This window comes from Theropithecus gelada, chromosome 4, assembly GCF_003255815.1.
Source record: "Theropithecus gelada isolate Dixy chromosome 4, Tgel_1.0, whole genome shotgun sequence".
NCBI classification, from domain to species: Eukaryota; Metazoa; Chordata; class Mammalia; order Primates; family Cercopithecidae; genus Theropithecus; species Theropithecus gelada.
In genome coordinates this window covers 89,326,466-89,332,590 of record NC_037671.1, presented here as the reverse complement: position 1 = coordinate 89,332,590, position 6,125 = coordinate 89,326,466, and the positions used below count along the sequence as shown (strand labels likewise).

Genomic DNA, 6,125 nt, shown 5'->3' with positions numbered 1-6,125 from the left:
TCAGATTTATTAACCAAGGGCTGAAAGCAAAGTGTGAGAATTAGGGGACAGGGAGCTTCTTAGCAGGTTTTAAAGAGACTCTAATCTGCAGCCAGAGGGCAGAGGACAACCAAAAGATGAGCACAAGGCTTAATCAGATGAATGGCAGAACTTCAGAGAAGACTGAATTCTCAGCCTAGGCCAGTCTCCTATGTCAAAGTCAGGGTCCCCATGGGGAATGAGAGGGATCCTGAGAGCTGGGATGAGATATTTGGGTAGATTCAAAAGAGAGCCGTAGATCTCCAGTTTCTTCTGAAACTTCTGGAGCTTACAAAAAAAGTCCCCCCTCACTACTTTCCTGAAAACTATTTAGAGGCATCAAATGAAGCAGGAGCTCGACCTCCAGGATCTGCTGTTTCCATGGCCACCACCTTCATACTTAGGATCAAATCTCAGCATAACCAAAATGGGGGAGGAGGGCCTGCTAAGGGAGGAGAGAGATGATGTCAAGATTGCTGTAGGATCTGGCTAACAAGTAAAACAGGAATGGGGGTGGTTTGGCAAGAGTGAGGAGGACATGCAAGGAGAGGATTCTCTGGGTACCAGATCAAGGTGAGTGAAACCTAAAGTTAAATAAGGGGGAGTTTACTGATATGAGGACACTCTGCCATAACCTTTAACAAAATTTAACATCCTCCCAAGGGCCCTAGGTGACAGTTCTAATACTCTGCTTAGATTCCTCTTAAAATCTTAGAAAAAGTGATAGCTTACATTCAATAAAGTTGAGATGTGATTACTGTAGTGGCAAACTGTGGAGAAAGTGATCAAAAGGCTCAGAGAAGAAGACATGTAGAATGGGTCTAATCTTACTGGCTGACCACTATGGGGTCAGTCCTGCCTGGAGGACAGTCTAGTTTCCAAGGTGAGAAAGAGTGCACTGGTGAGGGAACACCAAAATCATTGAAAAGCTCAAGATGCATGTTCTTTGTGGATGACACTGGAAAACAGAAGATGCCAATTCATATCTCAGCTCCCTGAAAGCATTGGAAGCAGTGGTATCCCAGAGGAGCAAAGGCCAAATGGCAACATCTAACCATCAAACATAAGATGGGCGTCACTTCAATAACAGACAGCAAGGATGCAATGGCAGCATAGATCCACAGGGGTCTATGAAGATAGCTCAAGGAACGTGGTGTTCTTAGGGCAACACAGATGGGCAACTAACAAAGGTATACTTAAAAGAGATCAAGAATATGGGAGGCCGAGGCAGGAGGATCACTTGAGCCCAGGAGTTCGAGACTAGTCTGGGAAACATGGTAAAACCCCATCTCTACCAAAAATATTAAAAAAAAAAAAAAAAATTAGCCAGGCATGGTGGCACACCTGTAGTACCAGCTACTCGGGAGACTGAGGCATGAGAATCACTTGAACCCAGGAGGCAGAGGTTGCAGTTAGCCAAGATCCTGCCACCGCACTCTAGCCTGGGCGACTGAGCAAAGAGAAGGACTCCATCTCAAAAAAAAAAAAAAAAGAATGAGAGAGAGAGATTAAGAATACAGGAGCAGAGCTCTCTCCTCCCACTGCCCAAGATGCCAAAAGGAAAGAAGGCCAAGGGAAAGAAGGTGGCTCCGGCCCCTGCTGTCATGAAAAAGCAGGAGGCCAAGAAAGTGGTGAATCCCCTGTTTGAGAAAAGACCTAAGAATTTTGGCATTGGACAGGACATCCAGTCCAAAAGAGACCTCACCCGCTTTGTGAAATGGCCCTGCTATATCAGGTTGCAGCGGCAGAGAGCCATCCTCTATAAGCAGCTGAAAGTGCCTCCTGCTATTAACCAGTTCACCCAGGCCCTGGACCGCCAGACAGCTACTCAGCTGCTTAAGCTGGCCCACAAGTACAGACCAGAGACAAAGCAAGAGAAGCAGCAGAGGCTGTTGGCCCGGGCGAGAAGAAAGCTGCTGGCAAAGGGGACGTCCCCACTAAGAGACCACCTGTCCTTTGAGCAGGAGTTAACACCATCATCACCTTCGTGGAGAACAAGAAAGTTCAGCTGATGGTGATTGCACACGATGTGGATCCCATCGAGCTGGTTGTCTTCTTGCCTGTCCTGTGTCGTAAAATGGGGGTCCCTTACTGCATTATCAAGGGGAGGGCAAGACTAGGACGTCTAGTCCACAGGAAGACCTGCACCACTGTCGCCTTCACACACGTGAACTAGGAAGACAAAGGCGCTTCGGCTAAGCTGGTGGAAGCTATCAGGACCAATTACAACGACAGATACGATGAGATCCGCCGTCACTGGGGCGGCAATGTCCTGGGTCCCAAGTCTTTGGCTCGTATCGCCAAGCTCGAAAAGGCAAAGGCTAAAGAACTTGCCACTAAACTGGGTTAAGTGTACACTGTTGGCCGGGCGCGGTGACTCAAGCCTGTAATCCCAGCACTTTGGGAGGCCGAGACGGGCGGATCACGAGGTCAGGAGATCGAGACCATCCTGGCTAACACAGTGAAACCCCGTCTCCACTACAAAAATACAAAAAAACTAGCTGGGCGAGGTGGTAGGCGCCTGTAGTCCCAGCTACTCGGGAGGCTGAGGCAGGAGAATGGTGTGAACCCAGAAGGCGGAGCTTGCAGTGAGCCGAGATCCGGCCACTGCACTCCAGCCTGGGCGACAGAGCAAGACTCTGTCTCCAAAAAAAAAAAAAAAAAAAAGTACACTGTTGAGTTTCCTATACATAAAAATAATTAAAATACAAATTTTCCTTGAAAAAAAAAAAAAAAAAAGAATAGAGGAGCAGAAGCCTGGGGTCAGCAAGCCCAATGGAGAAACACTATCTCCTGCTCAGTGCCCAGGCCAGAACTGATTCTCTAACCAGAACCCACTGACTAAAGGAGAAGCTGAGTCTCCAAGAAGTTGGGCTCTGCACCACCATGGCAAGAATATACTGTATTGATTCTCCCAGTCTTTCCCAAGACATCCTATGACTACTTGCTCAGATAAACATATATTAGGGGAAGGGAACTACTCAAAGTACCACCATGGCCCTCCCATTGGAGTAGTGGTAAATGGTGGTTAGATAGTCAATGGAGTTCTCACCTAGTGCCATCTCACAGCAGGTTTCACACATGCACAGACCCATCTCATGGTCGTTTCCTTGGTTCCTAAATGCATATTTGGAGTAGGCATACTTAGGAGTTGCAGAAAGCTCACATTTGTTTTTTTGACCTATAACATAAGAACTTGAAGTAGGAAAAGCCAAGTAGATGCCCCTGAAACTATCTTCTGGCCAAGACAGAAAATCTAAACAGTATCAGCCCTGGAGGGAGTGGCAGAGATTATTGTCACCCTCAAAGACTTGGAGGACTCAAGAGTGCTGGTCTTTGTTATATATCCCCTTCTAATTCAATAGATTCTCCCCCATACAAATTGAATGGATGAAGGTCCTTAATGGTTAACTGCTATAACTTAACCAAGTAGGAGCCCCAGCTGCAGCTTCTGTACCAGATGTGGTGTCTTTGCTAGAGCAGATGAACACAGCTTCAGGACGTGGTATGAGGTCACTGGTCTGCCATGAAGGAGGATCAGAGGCAGTTTGCATTTGCATGGGACAGACAAAAATATAGATTTATAGTTTTGTCCAGGGCTATGTTAATTTTCCTGCTCCCTGTCAAAACAGAGTCTGAAGGTGCTGTTAGGTGACATGAAAGGCTGCTAGCTTTAATAACAAGACTGAAAGTGCCTGTAGCAGGGCTCTGTAGCAGGCCCAGGCTTCAGCACGAGCAGCCTTGCCACTTTGGCCACATGACCGAAAAGATCTCTCAGCACTTAGGGGTGTCTGTGGTGGAGGAAGACAATCTGTGGAGCCTCTCACAAGTGCTAATAGAAGACATTTAGGGTTCTGGTGCAAGACCCTGCACTCTACAGCAGAGAACCATAGACCATTTGAAAAGCAGTTCCTGACATGCTTCTAGGCCCTGGTGGAAGCTAGACAATGCCAGACTCAAAAAGGCCTAAACTGCATGGGTCTTGAAGAAGCTATTATAAAATGAAAATGGTATATTTGGGATCAGGCTCAAGAGAATCCAGAGGGCACAAAAGCTTGGTTCATGGATGGAGTGGCTTTATAAGTTGTTACAAGTTGAAAATGGAATGTTTCCATACAGCAGCCCAACTCAAAGTGTCTCAGGAAGAGTGGTGAGGGGAAATCTCTCTGATGAATAGATTCAGATAATGCACATCAGCATCCACTTTGTGTGGAAAGAGAAGTGACCCAAGATAAAGCTATATGAGGGCTCATGAGCAGTGGCAGATGGCTGAAGGGAAATTACAAAGCATGTAATTTTCAAGTTTACTCTTGATTCAGAAAAGTGGTGTATGCTGGCTTCTTTATAATGTTTATATTATTAGAGAAGAGAAAAGCCCATTTCTTGGTGTCCCTAAAAACAAAAGAACAAGTTACAGTTGCATTCCATCTTTGCCAATTATTCTAGTTTATAAAAAGGGAGTTAGGACACCTTCCCTAACTAGGAAACAATTGCAAGTTTATGTCCACAGAATGACAGCCTTTGAGTCCACCTTTCTCAAGATGGGGCAGAATGGGGAGCTGGCTCTTAACTATGCAGACTTTTGAAATACAAGAAGTAACTTCAGCAGCAGAAACTGAAAAAAACAGCATAGTTAACAGTTATTTTGATCTAATATTTTCTTGGTTGGAAAACAAAAAAGACTTCCTTGAAAAATCTTTAAGTTAATTTTTGTACACTGTTTTAATTTATATCTCACTGTTATATAAAAGAACCAACTAGTGAATTCAGGTCTGCCATCGAGAACATTAACCCTGCTCTTGCCAAGTGTTCCTAAGATAGCCATGTAACCAACAAAGCATCACTGCCCAGAGTGCTTGAAGAGCGCCTACAAATAAATAGGATAAAGTAAACCCCAAAGAGAAACCAAGCAAACAATTCACAGAAGATGAAAACCTGAAAGGCTAAAAAAACACTTCAAGAGATGCTCACCTTCAATACTAATCACAGAAATGCAAAGTAAAACAGTGGCAAATTGTTCATCCTACATTACTAAGTATTGGTAAGGTTGTGAGGGAATTAGACTTCTCATTCAGTCCTGGTAGACGGGTAACCATTCTGGAGAGCAATGTGGTAGTACCTAGAAAGCTGAAGTTTGTACACCATATACAGATTAGAAATACTATGATACAAGTGCACAAGAAGAACTACACAATAAGATTTTAGTCATACTGTCATAGAAAAATAGTGAAGCAACCTAAATATTCATCAATTGGGGGCTGAAACATAATTATGATACATTCCTAGATGGAAACTACATAGTGATTTACATGTGAATGAGCTAGTTCTACAAGCATCAAAATAGGATAAGTCTTGAAAACACAATATTGAATAAAAACAGCAAAATACTATTTATTTAAACAGCACTACAGGCAATATTGTTTGTGGATCCATACATATACCATAAAATTCAAAAGCATGAAAAAGAAATAAGAACCAACTTCAAGAGAATAGTTAGCTCTGGGGTGGAACAAAGAGAAGATTCAAATTCTATCTGTAACTTTTTAATGTATTTTTAAAAATCCTACAGGGCATGGTGGCATGCACCTGTAGTCCCAGTTACTCAGGAGGCTGAGGCAGGAGCATCACTGGAGCCTAGGAGTTCGAGGTTACGGTGAGTTATGATTACACCACTGCATTCCAGCCTGGGAGACAGAGGAAGATCCTGTCTAAAATGAAAATAAATATTTAAAAAAATCTGAAGTAAATATGGCAGAACGCTAACATTTGTTAAATGTTGACAGTGGGTAGTTTTATGTTTGAAATGTTTTGTCATTTAAAAAAAATAGTCAATTCATTAAATTAAAACATACAATGTAATAAAGCAGAGGGAGCACCAGTCCTGCAGCAGGGCGGCTATTCATCATGGGCTAGGGCAGATGGGTGGAGGGACTCAGGAAAGCCAGCAGGGCCCCCAGCTCAGTGTCGGTTGAGAGCTGTGGCTGTGGAAATGAGAATGGCACAGGGAGCAGGTGAACTGTAGGGAAAGTCTCCTGGCCTGGGTTGGATAGGCCTAGGGTGGAGGAGGAAGGGCTTCGGGCCTCGCCTTGGGCTGTCCGGGTCCAGCC

At 44.3% G+C, this 6,125-nt stretch overlaps 1 pseudogene; it reads left to right on the top strand.

Moving 5' to 3' along the window:
* Positions 1-1,568: 1,568 nt before the first annotated feature.
* LOC112622896 lies at positions 1,569-2,368 on the top strand (annotated as a pseudogene).
* Positions 2,369-6,125: the final 3,757 nt, after the last annotated feature.